The 21,598-nt window shown below is 45.1% G+C and overlaps 1 protein-coding gene across 1 annotated transcript in view; it reads right to left on the reverse strand.

Annotated features, from left to right (window-relative positions):
• The window catches only part of SFMBT2 (Scm like with four mbt domains 2), a 184,437-nt gene that overhangs the window by 100,362 nt on the left and 62,477 nt on the right, over positions 1 to 21,598 (reverse strand). The gene's annotated exons all lie outside the window — the stretch shown is intronic.

The following is a 21,598-nucleotide window of genomic DNA, read 5'->3' on the forward strand; positions in this document are numbered from 1 at the left end:
AAAAAAACAGCATGATTGCTTGTTTAACCAACTGCTTCATGATCTGGGCCATAAACAAAGAGGTGTGTGAATCAACTTCAGATCACACGATCAGCTCTTTCTACAGAACTCTCCTGAAGAAGGCAAAACACCTGACGAAAACATTAAATGCTGTATTTTCACTGAAAGCAAAGGTTTTAAATAAACGTACATCAAAGACTACGTGAGCATTCAAAAATATATAGCTGAGTTGGCCATACTTTATATTAAGGTTCCATAATATATGATTTATAAAGGATTAATAATAGATGTTTGAAGCATGTTATAAATTAGAGTAATATGTGTTATAGTTATAAACACATCGGTAGAAGGTGTTATATATCGGTGATTAGAGAACATGATTCTACTGAAGTATTGGACTCAGTAATAATCTATAACAATTGATTACCCATTTATTAAAACACCTATTAATTATTAACCCTTTATAAATGAAACCTTAATATACAATATAAACCTCAAATTAATCTTCTTTTATTTAGACCATCAAAATAAAACAGATGTCATATAATAAGTATGTTGTATGATTTTTATCATGTCTTCAAGATTGATAGCTGTATCTCTACCTTTTAGGCTACCACAAATACACTGATAAGGGTTTGGGAAAGAAGTAGTCACACTGTCATTTTAAGTGATTAAATGGTTGGCAATTTTCTGACAGAACGTTTTTCCACTGCAAAATGCCTCGAAATTGACACATTTGGCGAGAGCTGCCCAGTTTCCTACCAGCCCGCAGGCAGTTGCAGAGACAGGACCATGGGGGGTATGTCTACACTACATTGTAAATACGGGTTTGCGGGACCCAAGCTCAGGGTTTCTTAGCCCGTGCATGAGCATCCACACTGCATGGTAAACCTGGGTTTACAATTGCTGGACCTGCATCTCACAACCGTGCTCACGCATCCATATTGCGCTACACAGACCTTTTGACTCAGGTCTGCGGCATGAGCTGTGTCTACACTGCAGAATGACAGGGATTGGACCAGAGTCACAGTGGGACTTGGGCTTGGACCCCACCCCTCCCCAGGTTGGTCATAAGACTCAGGTCCTAAGTGCTTGCTGACCTGAGTCAGAAAGATTTGTGTCTGGACAGTAGTGGGGGTTGGGCTCAAACCTGAGACTGACCCTGGGTTTACACAATGCAGTGTAGACATACTCTGAAAGACTTAGGAGCCCTGGCTCGAGCAGGGGTTCTCTGGGTATGTCTAAACTGCAAACAAAATAAACTCCACAGCAGCAAGTCTCAGAGCCTCGGTCAACTGACTCGGGCTTGTGATATGGGGCTAAAAATAGCCGTGCAGACATCCTGCTTGGGATCTGAAACCCAGCGAGGGAGTTGGGTCTCAGAACCAGAGCAGGAATATCTACAGTGCCATTTTTAGCCTCGGAGCGTGAGCCTGGGCCAGCTAGCCTGGGCTCTGAGACTTTCTGCTGCACGTTTGTTTTGGGGTTGTTGGTTTTTTTGGTTTGGTTTTTTTTTGCAGTGCAGATGTACCCTTAGGCTCACAGCTTCTAGGTAACCTTCCAGGCAGGTAGTCAGAACCCCAGCAGCTCAGGGAATCTTGTCCGTTTTGTTTCGAAAAATACTCAAAACAAAAAGGTCATTGCAATTTTTTTAAAACAAAACTTTCAGACTCCTCCCATTCCATGGGAAATTTCAAAATTGTGAATTTTTGTTCCCGTACACAACAAATCCTTGGTTTTAATTTCAGAATTTCCCACAGAATGGGAATTCTGGCTTTCAAGAGCCCTAATGAAGGCCCCAGTTCAGGAAAGCCCTGAGGCACATACTTAAGTCTATTTCTATTCAGAACAACACTTACACAAGTGCTGGAAGTCAGTCATGCTTAAGTGCTGTCTCCAACTGAGATGCTTTTTGAATCGGGGCTATAATTCTTATACTGACCAAGCCAGGCCTACGGCCTTGTTTGCAACGCTGTAGAGGTAAATCCCCATGCATCTATCGCACTATAGATCTACGTCACATTTATGACACCATATACATTAATAATAGATACCCTTTGAGCAGCCAAATGAGATTCTGTCCTCTTTGTAATTGTGACAATATGCAATTACATAAACAGGTACACCTTGTTCTAATCCTAACAATTCTCAAAGTCTTACAATCTTACCATAAATGTTGTCATTAGAGCTGTTAAATAACTATCTGGCCAAATTCTCTCCTGTGCCAAAAATGACCCTCAAAGGAGCTGGATCACATAAGAGAATCTGGTCCATTGTTCACAAGAGATCTTATTTCTTAACACCCTTTAATTCACCCACTGTTACTTGCTGACAATTCTTCTCAGCCTTCTCTTCCTCTTTCTCCTGTCCTCAGTAACCTTGTGATTATTGTAATAAGATTGTTAGTGATTCTGAGGGTCCAACCACTTTTATTTCTTAATTGAGTCTCTGCACAGTGTAAATGCATCTCTCTATGGCGCATGTGAGAGCCATTAACTCCATGCTATACCCCTATGGAGTATAGCTGGAGAGTGTCTCACTTCATCTAACAAGAAACATCTTGTTCAAAGGTCACTGTCAGATATCACTGCTGTGTTTGCTCTTCCTAGGCTCAACTGTTAGCTGGAAAGAGATCATAGAAGCAAACTCTTATTGAGCGGCCACTGCTATGGCTTTCTATTTACGTCCAGGTTTGGAATAGAAATTCTGCTCATAAATCCATGGTATGGCTGAAATCCATGTGCCCCTAACCCATATCAGTCTGTTTTGATTGGCTGAATGGGGATCATCCCACCCATCCCACCAATTCCTGAAGCACAAGCAGCAATAAATGGTCTGCCTTCCAATGGCAGTGCTGAATTATTTCCCCTCCATTAAAGTCCATATCCTACTTCGTTGTTTAAAAAAATAAATAAAATAAAATACAGAGGAGAGGAATTCAGCATGGGGAAATAGCTTTGCTTTGTCTAAGCTGCATTACATATACATCGCAATTAGATCGGGCAGATAAAATACAGACGCACGTTTATCTGCTCTGTTTACGCTTGTCCCAGTCCCTTCCCCGAGCCTGTAAAAATTCACACAATAGCGAGTGGCGCTGGACAGCTGGAGAATTCCTGAAGTGAAACACCTGAAGCGGGGAAATCAGGAGACTTAAACAGCTATGAGCTACTGCTCTATTACATAAGCGAATTGGAGAAAAATGTAGTGGCTAGACTGGACTGTCACACTAGGGAGAATATAGAGATGCCCACAGAGGACAAGTTTAGGCAGAGTGCCTCTGGGGCCACTGTGACTGTGCCCAACTGCAGAGGGCACAGGGGTGCATAAGGTTACAAGGATCCCCTGGGTCTGGTATCCACATACTAGTTTGCCAAGGCCTGTCATGCAAGGTCTTTACTGAAAGCCTGTGTCACTGGTCTCCACAATTATCGCGAATGTATGGATGCAGAATGCGCAAGGAGGGCTGCATATATACTGAAAAATTGTTCTTAAGGTTTATGGCTTGGGGCTGGTCACCAAAAGGTGTGAAGCAGGTTTCTTTCAGGCAAGAGACGTCTATCGGTCTATCTATCTGTATACAGTAAAAGCTGTTTTATCTGGCATGTTGGGGGAATGGTGGGTGCTGGTAAGTGGAAAATGCCGGTTAACTAAGAGGGAGGGAGTTTGGGCGCAGGAGGGGTGAAGGGCTGGGAGTTGGGGTGCCAGATCTGGGGGGCACACACCTCAGGCGGTTCCCCACAAGCAGTGACCTGTCCCGGCTGCTCCTAGGTGGAGGCGCAGCAGGTGGCTCTGCGCGCTGCCCCTGCGGTTCCCAGCCAATGGGAGCTGGGTTGCTAGCTCTCGGGGCAGGGGTAGCTCGCAGAGCCGCCTACTATGTCTCCGCCTAGGAGCAGCCGGGACAGGTCGCTGCTTGCGGGGAGATGCCCGAGGTGAACGGCCCCCGGATCCAGCACCCCAAGCCCCCTCCTGCACTCAAACTCCCTCCCAGAGCCGGCGCTCCACACCCCCTCCCATACCCCAACCCCCTGCTAGTCCCGCGCCAACCAGACTATACACCGGAATTTCAATGAAGATCAGAAATGACGGTTTCTAGAGCTTTCTGGTTGGTGAAGTGCTGGATAAAACAGCTTTTACTGTACTGAGTATTGTATACGTCACTATGAATACCTACTTACAGTCTGAGCAACATGCTAATCAAGTGATTGCAAAATCTCCAGGGGAGATTATAGACAGGACAACACAAGCAGTGGGGGTTCTCCTGTTTGCAAGTGAAGACAATGGGTTTGGGGGACTATAACTCTAGGTACAAAGCTCCAATCGGCATCTTTCACCTAGGAGTAAGCCGACAGCAGGCTTGCTTCATGAACAGAAGATCACAGCCAGGCCTGGCTGTAATACACTGGAAGGGTTTGGGGTGAGCTTTTGCTCTGTAGCACACGACAATGTCTTGTTAATTAAATTTAGACTCTAGTGTGCGTGTTGTGATTTTATTTTATAGGTCATAGAATCATAGAATGTCCGGGTTGGAAGGGACCTCAGGAGGTCATCTAGTCCAACCCCCTGCTCAAAGCAGGACCAATCCCCAACTAAATCATCCCAGCCAGGGCTTTGTCAAGCCTGACCTTAAAAACCTCTAAGGAAGGAGATTCCACCACCTCCCAAGGTAACCCATTCCAGTGCTTCACTCTTGGTTTCCACTATTTCCGCATGCTATTACTTAAATCTCTGTCCTTTGTTAAATAAACTGGCACGTGCTTTCTCTGCAAACAAATCTAAGTGCTGTGTGTGAAGTGGAGCTGGGTTCTCCGGTGTAACGGGGGAGCCGAGGACCTGGGAATTCTGTCAGCATCCAGTGGATCAGGGGCTGGGCATGCCAGGGAGACGCACAGAGGACTCAGAGTGGCTGGGTGCCTATCGTTAACCTGTAAAGAGGGGCCTAGAGGGCAATGCTTGTGTTACCAGAGGCTGGTGGTGTTGGGGAGCTGACCTACGGCAGGCACAGACGAGGCTTCCTCCTGCCAAGGGCAGGGGGTAGCAAGGCGCCTCACAACCCTGGGCACCCCTGATCACTGCCTAAAGGCGATGCCTTTAAAGTCTTGCCAGATGGAGCCTAAGGGGAAGCTGGCTATGGCCAAACCTCTGCCACATCAATGATGCCTTTGGTTCTAGGGAACACTCTATGCCAGCTTTTCTGGAGGAGAGGATAGCTATATGGCTAAGGCCCTAAACGAGGCCTTGTGAGATTGTGTGGTCAGTTCCAGGCTCTGTCCCAGGCTTCCTGAGCAAGTGATTTGTTCTCTCTGTGCCTCATCCCAGGGATAATAATCCTTTGTTTTCCCCACCCTTTGTCTGTGGGAATTGTGAGCTCCTCCGGGCAGGGGTGGTCTCTTATTATGTGTATGTCCAGTGCCTTGTACAACAGAACCATGATTGCCTTTATGTCAGGGGTTCTCAAACCGGGGGTCGGGACCCCTCAGGGGGTCACAAGGTTATTACATGGGGGGGTCACGAGCTGTCAATCTCCACCCAGTGTAACGGAGATCAGAATTTGGCACTTGATTTGTTCAGGGTCCTTTTTTATAATGTATAACTTGGATTTTTACCCAGCTTCGCTTTCAGAGATGGAAAGTTAATTCACCATGTTAGAAAATAAACTCAGGCTCTCAAGGCATTCAGGGAACAAATTCATGGCTGGCATCACTCCAGTGAAGTGTGCTGGCTCATTGTGATCCAAGTCCCACTGAAGACTTTCCACTGCCTTCAACACAAGTTGGATCAGGCCCTAAATTCCATTCCCAAGTCAGAAGTGAGAGCTTGGTGGGTTTTGTTTTTACCATGTCTGGATCTGTAGAATCAGGTTCTATCTATACCATGTAAACCGAATGTGGCAGACACACTGGAGTTTAGTCAGGCGTCAGAAGTATCTAAAAACACAACCCTGTGGATTGAAATCAGAGGAGTCTCAGAAGACAAACCAAAGACGTGGATGAGACACATTCTGTTGGACATGTCTGATCACACAAAGGCACAACTCCTCCCAGCGTTCACACAGGGGTGGTAGGGCTCTGCACCACCCCCGACTTGGGGCTGAACATTGAAGGCATGATAGAGCCCTGAGCAAGAATTTCTGGATTTGGCCCATTACTGAAGTGTGAAGCCTAAACTTTTCATTGCTGCTTCTTCAATATTGTTTTTCCTTGAAGACCTAGGTGTGGAACATCTTTCAAACTCTGGTCCGCCAAGCCACTACCCTCACTTCATTCAGATCCCTCTCTAAGACTCACTCATCCCACAACACTCACAAGAAGCAAGGCAAACATGAGTCGTACCATTTTTTAATGATTAATTGAACCATCAACCTTTGAACATGCCTAAATTGAGCAACTGTGTAACATAACTGCTGCAACACTCATTCTTCTAAAACTTGAACCCACTAGGGCCAACAGCAGGGTTTGAATCTAGGACCTTCTGCACAAAAAGCCCAAGTCTCTTGAGCTAAAGGATGAATGTCATTAGTTAGAACCAGTAGCAGATTCCAATCCCTTATTTGAACCACGACCCACAAGAAGGCAACAGGGACCTACCTAGAGTGCACTATAGTAAGGAGGGGATGGGGGAAAGAAAGTGTTTGTGATCTTCACTCATTGTGTCTAAAATCAGATTTTAAGCTGTTTGGGGCAGGGATCACATCTCGCCATTGGCTCAGCAAAGCCCTTTCAGGCACTGGGCAACTAGTTACAATGATTATTAGCAATAATAATTAATATTAAACTGAGCTGCTCACTTCGGAGGTCTCAAAATGATTTTCTTCTCTCTCTCTCTCTCACACACACACACACACACACACACACACCACAAAATGTTTTGAAAACAGTCAGATGGCGCCCCAAATCTGAAAGCGTTAAAGCAGCGATACTCAAACCTCAGTGGTTCAGAAGCCAAATTAGCGATCAACCTTACCCAAGAGTCACAGTCGTGTGAATTCATTTGTTTCACTTACTATTTTTACACACACACACACACACACACACACACACACACACACACACACACACACACACACACACACACACACACACTTCTCACAGCAAAATGACTGACCAAGTATTATTATTTTATCAACTACAACTGGTTAGTAACATAGTAAAAACACTGATTGGTTAATAACTTAGAGTGGTTAAGAATCAAATCACAGCGTGTTTTAATATCGTGTGCTGCAAAGAGCCGCAGGAGACACACTGAAGAGGCACTTGTGGCTCTCAACCCTCGACTGAGTATCACTGCTCTAAAGTGACCATTCCCGTAACTATAGGGGCTGCTTTGTCCCTGCAATCTGTCTCCTTTAGAATGGCAGCTCATTAGGAAAATGAACATTGCAAACTCCATTTCCTTTCTACACTTAACCCAAAATCTCAGTGTAAATCCCCTGGGTTTTTTATTTGTCTGTATTATATAATGGTCCCCAAGATTTACCATTTGAGACAAGCGCTCAAAATCCTAAAGCGCAAGTTTGAATATTCTAACAGAGTGGGGCCTAAATCAGAACTTCCCTTCTTCCTTTCAAAATTCAGGTGTTTTTTTTTTTTATTAGAATTCCAAAAATATAAGGACTCCATTTTCCAATCAAAATCAGCACCTTAAACCACACTCAGAAACTGACTGGCAGCAGATGCAGGTCACAGATGCTGTGGAGGTCAGTGTTATATGATACACCTGAGTTCCAGACAGCCAGGTATGCTGGGCTCTTTCTAACAGGCAGATGGTCACATTCTGCACTACCTGGCGCAACTCAATAGTATTATGGGGACTTTGCAGGGGGGAGGTTCGCCTTCCTCTGTGGCACGGGGAGCACATCGCTTGCTAGGATCATCTGGGAATATCTCACCAAATCAATTCCCTGCTGCCACATGGCCCTCAGCCACTGGTGGCACATCAGTCCCTCTTGTGGCACACAATTGTCTCCTGAGGACTGAAATACTTGAGTCTAATACAGGTCATTGGGTATGGTTCAGTGGCCTGTGATATACAGACTAGATGATTCAGTGGCCCCTTCCAGCCTTAAACTCTATGCCTGTAAGGCTAGGTCTACACTGCAGCGGGGTTCCGACCTAAGATACGCAACTTCAGCTACGTGAATACCGTAGCTGAAGTTGCGTATTTTAGGTCGGCTTACCTAGCGGTGAGGACGCGGGAAAGTCGACCGCTGCCGCGCTGCCGCCGACTCCGCTGCCGCCTCCTGCCGAGGTAGATTTCCGGAGTCGACGGCAGAGCGATCAGGGATCGATTTTACCGCGTCTTGACTAGACGCGGTAAGTCGATCCCCGAAAAACCGATTGCTACCCGCCGGATCGGCGGGTAGTGAAGACAAAGCCATAGATAAATGTAAGAAGGCGCTGAGCTCCTTTATGAAGCAACGAGGGCCTCCACCCAAAACAAAGCCACTTGCAAGACTGGAGTAGCAGTTAGCCATGCAGCCCCAATGGGGCTCCATGCGGATCTGATAAACTAAGGGCCGGGGACTGTTTGGCTTGGAGCTGTGCATTTGGTGGGTGAGAGAGAGAAGCAATGGGAGACATCACAGTAAAAGACACAGCAAAAAGGAGCAGAAAGCCAAGGAGGTGGCAGAACAAGCAATGGGAGCGCAGCCCTGAGAAAAACCTAGAGAGAGAGCTTTAGGGCTGAGTGCTGGCTAAAAAAGGCTTGGAACTGTAAGCAAAGGAACTATCACCTGTTCGTTTATTGCTCCTGTATTCAAGGAAACAAGACTTTGTACGTTCTTTTCAGGGCTGTCGATTAATCGCAGTTAACTCAAAAAATGTATTGTGATTAAAAAAATTAATCACAATTAATCGCAGTTTTAATCGCATTAAACAATAGAATACCAATTGTAAATGTATTAAATATTTTTTGGATCTTTTTTTACATTTTTTAATATAATTGATTTCAATTACAACACAGAATACAAAGTGTACACTGCTCACTTTATTTTATTTTTTATTACAAATATTTGCACTGTAAAAATGATAAACAGTATTTTTCAATTCACCTCATACAAGTACTGTAGTGCAATTTCTTTATTGTGAAAGTGCAACTTACAAATGTAGATTTTTTTTGTTACGTAAGCGCACTCAAAAACAAAAATTTTGATCCTACAAGTCCACTCAGTCCTACTTCTTGTTCAGCCAATCGCCAAGAGAAACAAGTTTGTTTACATTTATGGGAGATCAGGGCCGTCCCTAGAGATTGTGGTGTCCTACGCAACCCCCCTGTGGGGGACCGGCCCTGGGCCTCCATGTGGGGGCAGGGGGGCATCCCAGGCCTCCGTGGGGGAGAGGAGAGGGGGCTGCACCCAAGGGCATTGGGAGGCAGGAACAGCCAGTGCAGGAAGGCAGCAGGGGTCGGGCCCGCCCCCGCACTCACAGGGCAGTGAGAAGTGGAGCAACACAACCTCAGCCTGCTCCACTCTGCTCCCCCGGCTCCCAGGCTTGGGGGAAGGGGACAAACCGTCCCCCAGCACTCACCGGCAGTGCGGCTGGGAGCCAGCGGAGCGGAGCGGGCTGGGGTTGGGTCGCTCCATTTCCCGCAGTGCAGGGCAGGCCCGACCCCTGCTGCAGTCCCCCGGGACGCATAGCTCAGGGGACGGGGTTTGGGGGGGAAGGGGCGGGGCTGGGGCGGAAGTTGAGGGGAAGGGGTGGGGCAGGGGCAGGGGCAGAGGCAGCTTTCCTGGGCCCTGCTGTGCACAGCCCACAAGGGGCCAGCTCAGCTGTCCAGGGAATCGGGCTGGCCACTGGAGCTAGATGCAGCACGCAGCTGCATAGGGCACCAGGAAATTTGGGGCAATTTGGTGCCCTACGCAGCTGTGTAGTTTGCGTATGGGTAAGGACAGCCTGCCGGAGATAATGCTGCCCACTTCTTATTTACAATGTCACCAGAAAGGGAGAACAGGCGTTCGCATGGGACTTTTGTAGCCAGCATTGCAAGGTATTTACGTGGCAGAGCAGGTGTGGAGCAGAGCAGAGCAGGTGTGGAGCATGCTTTCAGAAGTCTTAAAAGAGCAACCCTCCGATGCGGAAACTACAGAACCTGAACTACCAAAAAAGAAAATCAACCTTCTGCTGGTGGCATCTGACTCAGATGATGAAAATGAACACGTCAGTCTGCACTGCTTCGGATTGTTATCGAGCAGAACCCGTCACCAGCATGGACGCATGTCCCCCGGAATGATGGTTGAAGCATGAAGGGAAATATGAATCTTTAGCGCATCTGACATGTAAATATCTTGCGAAGCCGGCTACAACAGTGCCATGAGAACGCCTGTTCTCACTTTCAGGTGACATTGTGAACGAGAAGTGGGCAGCATTATCTCCTGCAAATGTAAACAAACTTCTTTGTCTGAGCGATTGGCTGAACAAGAAATAGGTCTGAGTGGACTTGTAGGCTCTAAAATTTTACATTGTTTTATTTTTGAATGCAGTTTTTTTGTGCATAATTCTACATTTGTAAATTCAGCTTTCATGACAAAGATTGCACTACAGTACTTGTATTAGGTGCATTGAAAATACAATTTGTTTTTTATAGTGCAAATACTTGTAATAAAAAAATAAATATAAAGTGAGCACTGTACACTTTGTATTCTGTGTTATAATTGAATATATTAGAAAATGTAGAAAACATCAAAAAATATTTAAATAAATGGTATTCTATCATTGTTTAACAGTGCAATTAATCGTGATTAATACACCTCTACCCTGATATAATGCGGCCCGATATAACAAGAATTCGGATATAACGCGGTAAAGCAGCGCTCCGGGGGGGTGGGGCTGCGCACTCTGGCGGATCAAAGCAAGTTCGATATAACACGGTTTCACCTATAACGCGGTAAGATTTTTTGGCTCCCGAGGACAGCGTTATATCGGGGGTAGAGGTGTATTTTAATCATTTGACAGCCCTAGATCTTTTTAAACAAACAAAATTGCCTTAAAGAAACATTCAGCTCAGTCATCAATTTCTCCTAATGTAAACAACCAGCAAGACCCTGAATTTTAGCTAACCATTAGCTCAAAAAGAGGTAACAACAGTTTGAAGGTGTAGCCTCTTGTAGAATGTGCTGCAGTCCTACAGCCTGTAGGCTCAGATAGCCCTGGGGCAGTCCTACAGGGCGTAACATCCTTCCCGTGTGCAAATGGTAAGAAGCATTTTGGGTGACTTTTGCTGCCTGAGAGGTGGAGGGATCCAAAAAGACAGTCCCAGTCAACATCTGTAAAACTCTCAAACATCCCCAAATTATTTCTGCCAGACATGTGGCATATGCAAAATACACAGTGGTGTAGGATATCAAGGTTTTATGAACACTCATTTGGGGCAGATTCTGATAATCTACCTTGATTATTACCTATGGAGTTAGAATAAGTTCAATTTGAGAAAAAGGGTAGCAGAGGCTAACCCTTGGGGATGCCTTGCATAAGCCATTTGTGGCTGTCCCACTCATGAGTAATGTGACCATTCAATTGCAATAAAAGCTTATATCACATCAAATATTTTTCCACATACATTTTATCCAGGAGGCTAGTGTCAGAGCATGAGTAGAAAAGAGCTTGGCTGTGCTGGGTTATTTGAAGGGAGAGCTTAGCCAGAACCTAACCCAAATCTCGACATGAACTCTGCCTGATCCTGATCCGAATGCAAAAGCCTTGACTTATCTCAGCTTGTGAAGAAGAGTAACACATTTATGTCCTACCCATTCTATCAGGCCAGCCCCTTGTTGATTCTGCCCCAGAACAATATCTGAAAATTAGAGAACATTTGGTAAAGGAATGCCATTAAAGTACAAATACCATGCCCCAGGCACTGACCTCACCTCAGCAAACTCTATCCAATTATCTCTAACACCAAGTGCCTTTTCTCACTTCTAAATCCCATAGCCACATTCCGAAAGCCACTCTTTGGCAACGGCTCCATAAAATGTACCAAATTTTCAGCTGTGCAATGATCTTGCGCAAAAAAAATCCAACTATCTTGCTGCACAATTACTTTTTTTCCTGGCAATATCCAGTGCCTACAATGGAGAGCCACAAATAACATATATAATTTTAGAGAGTCAAGGTGGGTGAGGTAATGTCTTTTATCGGGCCAACTTCTGTTGGGGAGAGAGGCAAGCTTTTGAGTACACAGAGCTCTGCTTCAGGTGTGGGAAAGGTACTCAGAGTGTCACAGATAAATACCAGGTTGAACTGATAGTTTAGCATAAGTAGTTAGGACATATTCAACTCAAAGGTTCCCTTAAAATAGGTGCTAACTATTTATGCTAAGCTAAATTTAGCTGTGACACTCTGAATACCCTTCCCAGACCTGAAGAAGAGCTCTGTGTAGCTCGAAAGCTTGTCTCTCACTAAGAGAAGTTGGTCCAATAAAAGATATTACCTCACCCACCTTGTCTCCCTAATGCCCTGAGACCAACATGGCTACAACAACACTGCATACATATATACAAGTCTGACTTTTCAGAACGGTTCTATTCACGTTCATACTCCAGTTCCTACAGAAAAAAAGAAACAAAAAAACCCACCAGAATGACTAACGAGAGGAAGCATATAGCACATTATATGCGAACAGATCATTTAAAAGAACACAGAAGAACAAATATGAAAACCGGAACAGGGATCAAAAGAAAAGCCTCCTGTCAGAGAACAGTCTCCGAGACTCTGAGTAGAACCCCACAAGGCAAAAGACAGCCTTGTCTAGTTGCTGAGGCACTGTACTCTGAGGCAGAATGCACAGGTTCCTGGCTCTGCTCCCAACTTGTTATGTGACCTGTGGTGCAAGTCACTTCAGCCTAATGCACACATGATTTTTAGGCACCTAGTCTGAGATACCTAGAGCCTAACTTTTACAGATGCAAGTGTGGTGACTGACCTCCTGGCTAACACACCAGCAACTGAAGCAGGGATCTCCTGAGCTAAAGCCACGGGTCGCTTCAGCTTGTGCTCAAGACTCTGTCGGTGGGGGCTGTAACAACTCACATCCTCTGTGTATTGGCAGAACCTGTAATGCACACTCACAAGTGGGTTACACAAGCACCTGCAGCCCCTATTGGAGTGGTGGGGGCCTGGCATCTCTGAAAATTTGGCCCTAGTTGTCTCAGACTGGACACCCAAAACAGAGGAACCCAGAATTAGTGGAAACCCTTTGAAAAAATTTAAGCTTCAACTGCTCCATGACTCAGTTTCCCCATCTTTAAAAGGGAGATGATAAAAGCTAGCTACCTCACCGGGTTCACGCAGTAAGTCACTAGCAGAGCCGGGAGCTGAATTTTTACTTCCTGTTCCATGATCTAATCCTAAACCGCAGCTCCTCCACATCATCATCATTAAGCAAAATAACTAATGAGCCTGGTTTCATTTGTCACCTTCTCTCGACCCCTTGTAAAATCAGAAATATGTGGAAAAACCTCACCGCATGTACTTCCCTCAGTTTGCAGCATATTCTGTGATTAATCTGAATTATATTGCCTGGCATCTAATGATCCAATCCCATTTAAATCGTTTGAGTGTCCCATGGACGTGTGATGTAAGCAACACAAATCAGAACTTGGAGGGCCTTATGAACATTCATCACATGTCCTTTCTGAAACTAATGGCGCAGCCAGGCCCCAGGAGATGCCCTACATCCTATTTGCGGGATGTAAATCCACAATCACCATCATCATATCACCAAAGAAATATTCCATCAAGTCACCTTTTACGCTAGTTAAATGTGCATTTTCCTCTCTTGAGACTAGAAATGGGCTTGAACTATAAATCCCAGGATCAAAAATCACCCCCAAACTTTGGAAGAGTTCAGGTCTGCATCTGGACCCCAAATTTACAGCTCAGCTCCATCCCTACAGAATACACTTTCTGCGCATAACCTTGAGACCTGGCTTCTATTCCCAGCTCTGCCACTAAATTCCTGGGTGACCTTGAGCAAGTCCCCTCTTTGTGCCTCAGTTCCCCATCTGTAAAAGAAGGCTAATGACATTGACTTCCTTTTTAAAGCACTTTGAGATCTCCAGATGAAAAGTGCTATATAAGAGCTAGGTATGACTGTCATTATTAACTGTTATTTATTATTTGTGTTGCAGAAATACTTAGCACAATGCAGCCTTGATCAGGGTTGGTGTGTCTAGGTCAGGGGTGGGCAAACTTTTTGGCCCGAGGGCCACATCGGGGTTATGCAACTGTATGGCGGGCCGGGTAGGGAAGGCTGTGCCTCCCCAAACAGCCTGGCCCCTATCCCCTCCCACTTCCCGCCCCCTGACTGCCCCCCTCAGAACTCCCAACCCATCCCACCCCCCCGCTCCTTGTCCCCTGACCGCCTCCTCCTGGGGGCGTGGCTGCGGGGGAGGGCAGGATAGCAGGGGAGGGGCCGGGGACTAGGCTCCCCAGCCGGGAGCTCAGGGGCCAGGCAGGATGGTCCCACAGGCCGGATGTGGCCTGCAGGCCGTAGTTTGCCCACGTCTGGTCTAGGTGCTGTACAGATAAGCTGTATCAAGATAGCCTCTTGCCCAAAAAGCTCACCATGGAGGTGATGACAAGTTACAAGAGGTGGATGAGGCAAACAAATGTGGAAGAGTGGGGAGAGGGAAGGAGCAGATAACAATAAGACTAATAAAGCCAGCAAACCACCATACAATAGTCCTAGAACAAGCACAAGGTCTCAGAGCACTTTGGGCCAGATTTTCCAAAGGAGCTCAGGAGTGTCCAGATTTTCAAAAGAGGGTGTTGGGTGCTGAACTCTGGCCCTTAGTGACGTGCCTAAAGAGGAGCTGAGCTCCTGCGAAAATCAGGTGCCAAGTATGGATGCTAAAAGTTTGCCCTAAGTGTCCAGCCATTGCCAACCGGAAACGCGGTTCCTGCTAGTTGCACCCCACCAATCCAGGCCTGCAGGCATTTTCTCGACCCTGGCCAGCAGAAAACAGAAGCAAAAGGGGTGTTCTAAATGTAAAGAAAGATGGGAGTTTAGTGATGAGAGCAGGGGACTAGTATGCAGAACTCTGGTTTCTCTCTCAGCTCAGCTACAGGGACACTATGAGAATGAATATTGCCAAAAACAATCCCTACCAGAAATGGGGAGATGTGAGAAAAAAAGATGGTAAAGCTGGCCAGCCTTCCAGGAGAAGGGAGAGTCTCCATTCACCCTTCCTTGTTTCTATTTAGTCCCTAGTTTCTTTTTAAGTCAGGACAGCTAGGGCTAGCCTACACTACACCCGCTTTGCCAATGCAGCTATACAAGTATAGCTATGCCGGCAGAGCCCCCTAGTGGAGAGGCTGCATATGCCAATAGAAGGAGGAGTTCACCCATCATAGTAATAATATATGGAAATATACCTATCTCATAGAGCTGGAAGGGACCCTGAAAGGTCATTGAGTCCAGTCCCCTGCCTTCACTAGCAGGACCAAGTACTGATTTTTGCCCCAGATCCCTAAGTGGCCCCCTCAAGGATTGAACTCACAACCCTGGGTTTAGCAGGTTAACACTCAAACCACTGAGCTAGCCCTCCACCCTAAGCCCTTCTCCTCCTTAACTTGCAGAGATGTACTGATTTACACCAGCTGAGGATCTGGCCCAGTCTTTTATATCTCAGCAGGTAATATATTTAAGGATCAGTCACCGTCTTATTATTATAACATTGCATTAGCTACTGAAGTCTATACTTAAGGCTGAGACTGCATCTCCAATCTAAAACTCCTACTTTGGGTCAGTTGTCATTTTCCCCTAAATTACCATTTGGAATTTCTCAGATTTTTTTTTTTAAAAGAGTGTTTTGTAAAAGTCCATCCAGCTCTGTGTTGGGTAAACTGCCCATGTAAAGGAAAAGCTTTTTGCACCAGTTAAAATATTATCCAATGCAATTTTTCTATTTATCTAGTTTAGGATTTTATGCCCATCACCATTGACTCTGAGCATACTCCACATCAGATGTAGGTCATTAGTATAAGAATTCAAAACAGGCTTTGCTTTAGAACGTCATACTTGGCATATCCAAAGTCCTGAGTGAGGAAAGCCTGTTTTACCCTCTTTGTGATAAGATGTTGTTACTCCCCTATCCATCTCTACCCATTTGTTCCTCTTGTCTCATACTTAAATTGTAAGTTTCTTGGGACAGAGACCATCTTTTTGGTCAGTGTTTTTATACAGCACCTAACATAATGGGGTCCTGGTCCATGGCAAGTGCTACTGCAATAGAAATAACATCTCTTAAAAAACTACTCCCTAAACATCCTTAAGCACACACATACTGGGCTGCTCCAACTTTGGTTTTGCTCTGAATACATGGAGAATGTCAAAGGGCAACTTAAACGTACAGACCTAGGGTCAAAGTGTTGAAAAAAAACAGCTGCCTAAAGCTCGGCCCCAAAGCCCATATCTAGGCACCTAAATAATATTCCTGGGGGAATTCTGCTCCATTACACAGATGCAGAATTCACGTTGTTCACAGATTTCTTTGCTTCCCCGCAGAAAAATGACTTCTGAGGGGAAGCAAAGGGAAGCCACAAGAGTGGTCATTTGCCCCTCGCTGGCAGCCCACAGCAGCTGGCAGAGACATAAATCAGCTCTGGGGGGCTGGGCGTGAATGCGTGGGGAGATATCAATCACCACTGGGGGGCGGGTTAGGTAGGTGTGCGAACGAGACTGTCCCTCTTGCTTGCTATTGCAGCATGCCCGATGTGGAGGGACAGAGCTTCTGGGCGTTTGGCGGTAGGCGTTCCTATAATATGTTCCTATATACAACTTGAATCTTTCATTTATGGAGCAAGCATACTAACTCCAGTGCCATTGCCCCCTTTCCTGTGACTAGCATTGTTGGAAGCAGAAGTTGAAACTGCAGGGTCTCTACCGCTAATTTTAAACCCCATTATTCAGTCCTGGAAAATAGTTAGTGTCTTATCCAGGGCTCTCCATTGAGTAATGTTCTTTAGTTGATTGTCCACTTCTAGCCACTGTGACAGGGCAAGGCCAAATGGCTATAGTAAAGTAGTGGGAGACAGATATATTAGCCACAGGGTAAACAAATCCCTGCTACCAGGATAAGCAAATGGCAGCTGCTCCAGGTCAATTAAGACATCTGGGGCCAATTAAGATCTTTCCAGAAGGCAGGGTGGACAGCTATGTTGATTGGGACACCTGAAGCCAATCAGGGCTGGCTGAAACTAGTTAAAAGCCTCCCAGTTAGTCAGGTGGGAGTGGGTGTCAGGAGCTGTAGGAGGAAGCCGTGCTGTTGGAGAGACTGAGTAGTATAAACCATATCAGGCACAAGGAAGGAGGCCCTGAGGTAAGGGTGAAGTAGATATTGAGGAAGTGGGGGGCTGCTGTGGGGAAGTGGCCCAGGGAATTGTATGCGCCCTGTTCCTAAAAAGTCAGCTACCATAGCTGATACTATTAGGGTCTCTGGGCTGAAGCCCGGAGTAGAGGGTGGGCCCGGGCTCCCGTCTTTGCCCCCCCCCCCACCGATTAATCACTGAGACTGGGAGATAGACTGTGCAAGGAAGGGTAGCTTTTCCTCACCTCCCTTGCTGGCTTATGATGAAAATGGCTCAGTAGGCTGTGACCCTTGTCTCTAGAGAGAGAAGGGCTATGTGGAGGGTCACAGTGAGCCTCTGAGGCTAGTGAAATCTGCCAGGAAACGCGGGACCCACGGAGACAAGGTCAGAGCTTTGTCACACCACACTTCGTAACTGTGCTATTCCCAGATATTAACATATTCAATACTGTTGCAGGGGACTTTCCTCTTGTCAAATAACAGCTAACAAACAATACATATGGATTTTTTTTTGGAGGCAACGTACCAAAAATATCAGCCTAACAGATGAACAGAGGAAAGATGGTCTTGTGGTTAAGAGGTTGGCCAGGCCCTACTTGTGGACAACTCCATGACTTTTATGGCAAGGGCAAATCTGGCCCATGTTATCGGTCTCGACAACAGTGGCTCAGATTATACTAACAGGATTAAATGAATAATTTTACTGAAATCTTTCAAACACGAAAAAGAGTATCTGAAAGAAATAGGCAGATCAGAATACAGTGCTGTGTACAGAAATGAACTAATATCAAGCTTGACTGAAAAAGTTGATTAAATTAGTTTAATTTAAGAGCCTAAACAAACCCTGAAGGAGGTTCTTTGTTTATTGCTTTTTACCTAAACCATGCTCTGCTGAAAAAGCACCATGTGGGCATGAAATATTTATTCATTAAATCTTTCATAAAGGTGCACACTATTGTTTTCAACCATTATATATTTATAACTTGTCATATACCAGGAAAATTCTTTTTTTTTTATTTTTGTCCTCCTCCAGGCTGTTTATATGAGACTTGGTTCTTGTCAGGTTATCACACTGGGTCTGATTCTCATTTACACTGTGGCCTTCTCTACATACAGAAGTCATACTGTTTTAAGTACACAGGTATAGCTGTGTCCATAGTAGGGATCGTATCAATCAGTTAAAAAAAGTTACAGTTCTATCCTCAAAAGGTTATACCGGTAGAAAATGCATGTTAGACCAGGTCCCCTTATACAACACTGGCAATATCAAGGTGCCACAAAATGGATGTAAACTTGGTGTCTCCCAGTGTAAAATGTCCCTCTGGTGTGCCCCCTGCATATATTGGGAGTGGGGAGGGGCAAGCAGGGGGAGTAGCTGGAGTGTAATGTGCTCCAGCAATCCCCACCTGTTGTATGGTCCATTGGGGCCATAGAGACAGTTCACACTACAGTGAATTTCAGCCTTACCACACTGTGCTCTTCAGCAAAGTGGGGTTTTTTTCCCCCTTCACTTGAAATACACCAGATTTAGCAAAGAAGTGCTACATTTTAAAAGCTCGTTAAGAGTAATCTGCTAATCATTCTGTGCCAATGCATAAGGCTGCCTACTATGCTAATAGAATATTTAATTGATGTTTATTTGCTGACTAGTTATTTATGTTAACATCATTCCTGCATAATTAATACTCAGCTGAAGTCGACGCTAAGACCACATATAAATACATTTTACTAAGAGGGCCATTTACAGTGTTTAAAGAAAGAAATCCTGGAATCTATTAACATTAAGGGAATCTAAAATCAGCTTTAATAGGATAAGCCGACAAGGATTTGGCAGGGAAGATAAAAGAATGTGTAATTCTTTAGCACTATCTCCAATACTGGGTGCTGTGATTTGCTAAATTTAGGTGTCTGAGTTTCATTTTACAATTCAATGGCCCAGTTAGCAGCTGGTGTAAATTGGCATAGATCCCTGCATCTCTGCTGATTTATACCAGCAAAAGATCTGGCCCCAGTTCCTCAGCAAGTAATTTCAGCTTTGCACAAAAGTTAAAATTTTACAAAACTGGGGCCAAATCCTGCTCTCAATCTTCCAAGTCACCTCAGTTACATTATTCCATTCCAGCGTAACCAGGAGCAGAATTCCACTCTAAGCATCTGATCTCTATGGAACATTATCGACATCAACTTGCAAACGTAGTTAAAGTTTAATTTCCTTTGGGGATGTCTTACAGGCTAGTAAGGGAGCTTGCTTTTGGTTTTAAACATCCAGGATTACATGTTCTGAGAGATGAGCTGGGAGGATGGTGGTGGCTCAGAACCACCACAATCTATGATGGAAATGATTTGTTTCAGAAGGTCACATGGTTCCTCCTAGTGTGTGGAACAGAGGAGTGCTAAAGCTTGCTAATCTCACTGACATGGCAGGGCTTCCCCCAACCCATTGCCTCACTGTTGGCTATGTGTCTGCCTCTCCATGATGGCTGACCAGAATGTGGTGGTGCTAAGGAGAAATGACTCTATGCAACATATGCCTCTGTCAATGACTCTTCCAGTACTCATCAAGATAAAATATAAATTAATGCTGCCCACTGAGGCATTATCTCTTTTCATATACTTATGTGGGGCCTCAATTATCACTCCTTGCACACCCAAACCACCCACTGAAACCAAAGGAGTATTGTTGGATCACCAGTTTGGCTATTAATGTGCACCCTGTTTGATGACGGGCCTAATTCTGACCTCAGACATGAAGACACAAGCAACACCAGCAGGAACATCCTAGTTCTGAATTTGTTATGATGAGGTTACCATGAGGCTAATGGGCCAGACTGTGTCACCAGTTGACACCAATGAAGTCAATGGATGTAACTGAAGCCAAAATATGGGGCCCTGCATTTTTACAAAATACAGAAATATCTGCGTGTCAGTCTCTCTGAAGGCCCTGATGATCATCTCTCTGGCCATGAATAACTTCTTAGAATGGATCAAATTCTCCCCTGACTTGTACCTCCAATAATCTCAAAGGATAAAATGGGGTCCTAGGAATATCTTCTCAGAGATAAATCTTGACGGTCTTATTCAGTCAAAGTTCTCATCAAAATCAAAGTAATTTTTTTTCCTGAGCAAGGATGAAGTAAAGCTTTCTGTTTGTGCCTTAGCATCTTAAATAAGACCTTAGCACCAGTCCACTAGTAGGTAAGAGGTAGGATGTGGCAATGTACTTCAACTGAACTAGCAATATCGTTTTGAATTACAAGGCAATCTATCTTGCTGCTGCATGAGTCCGATCCTGTTCTGCATGAATAAAGTGCTCGGGATCACGCCGTAAGTGAATTATGCCTTCACCATAGAGGGAAAGTCACAAATTAATCTAATGCAAGTAAAGTGGAAAAAGACCCACAAACAATCACTATTTTAATTATAGGCTTAGTGGCATGTTTGCCTGAGAGGCCCAATCCTGCAGGATGCTGAGCATCCACAATGCCCACTGATGTATTTGGGGTTTGGTGGGACTCAGGACCACCCAGGATCAGGCCTTTGAGTTTTAACTCTACCCACACAAGTGAATCTTGCTAGAAAAGGCTGCTTGCTGAACCTAATCACAAGTGCAGGCTTATGAGTTAACAGGAGCACATTGATCCTACTAGAATTCTATGGGGGGGAGGGATTATTTCTCAAGTTTTACATCCCTATATCAACATATCCCAATATCAGAAAACAGGCCTGGTTCTCTTCTTCGTTGACTCCTCTATAAGTCCCCTGATTTTACTGGTGCTACTTCCAATTTACACTGTTGTAACCGAGGACCGAATCAAGCTCGTCGCATGGATTTTACAATAGGGAGGGAGAATCCGGCCCTCCTTGAATTACTGTCTGTCAATAATGTTAAGGCAAAACTACCCCAGCAATTACAAGTGTACACAATAATCTTGTCCTCCAGTGTCTTCCGTGCATCCCAGAATGCATTAAGATAATGCCAGAGGAGACGCTGCTCTGTTGGCTCAGCTGTAAATCTGCCATCGGTACAAAAACCAGATGTCAATCAAAAGACGTTGCTGCTCTCTGAGCGGTTCACGATGCATAATTTAGCCACTACACTTGTCAAGTGCTGTGCGTGGCTCTTCTACCTGACGGTAAATGTGTTCAGGAACCCAACTGTCATCAAGAGAGGGAAACAGCACACCGAGACAAATGGCTAGGAGAGGGAGGAGGCCTATTTTCTTTCCCAATTAAAGACATTATTCGTAACGAAAGTTCAGCAAACCACAGATTATTTTTTTAACTCTTCAGAAAACA

Source organism: Emys orbicularis, chromosome 1, assembly GCF_028017835.1.
Source record: "Emys orbicularis isolate rEmyOrb1 chromosome 1, rEmyOrb1.hap1, whole genome shotgun sequence".
Taxonomy (NCBI): Eukaryota; Metazoa; Chordata; order Testudines; family Emydidae; genus Emys; species Emys orbicularis.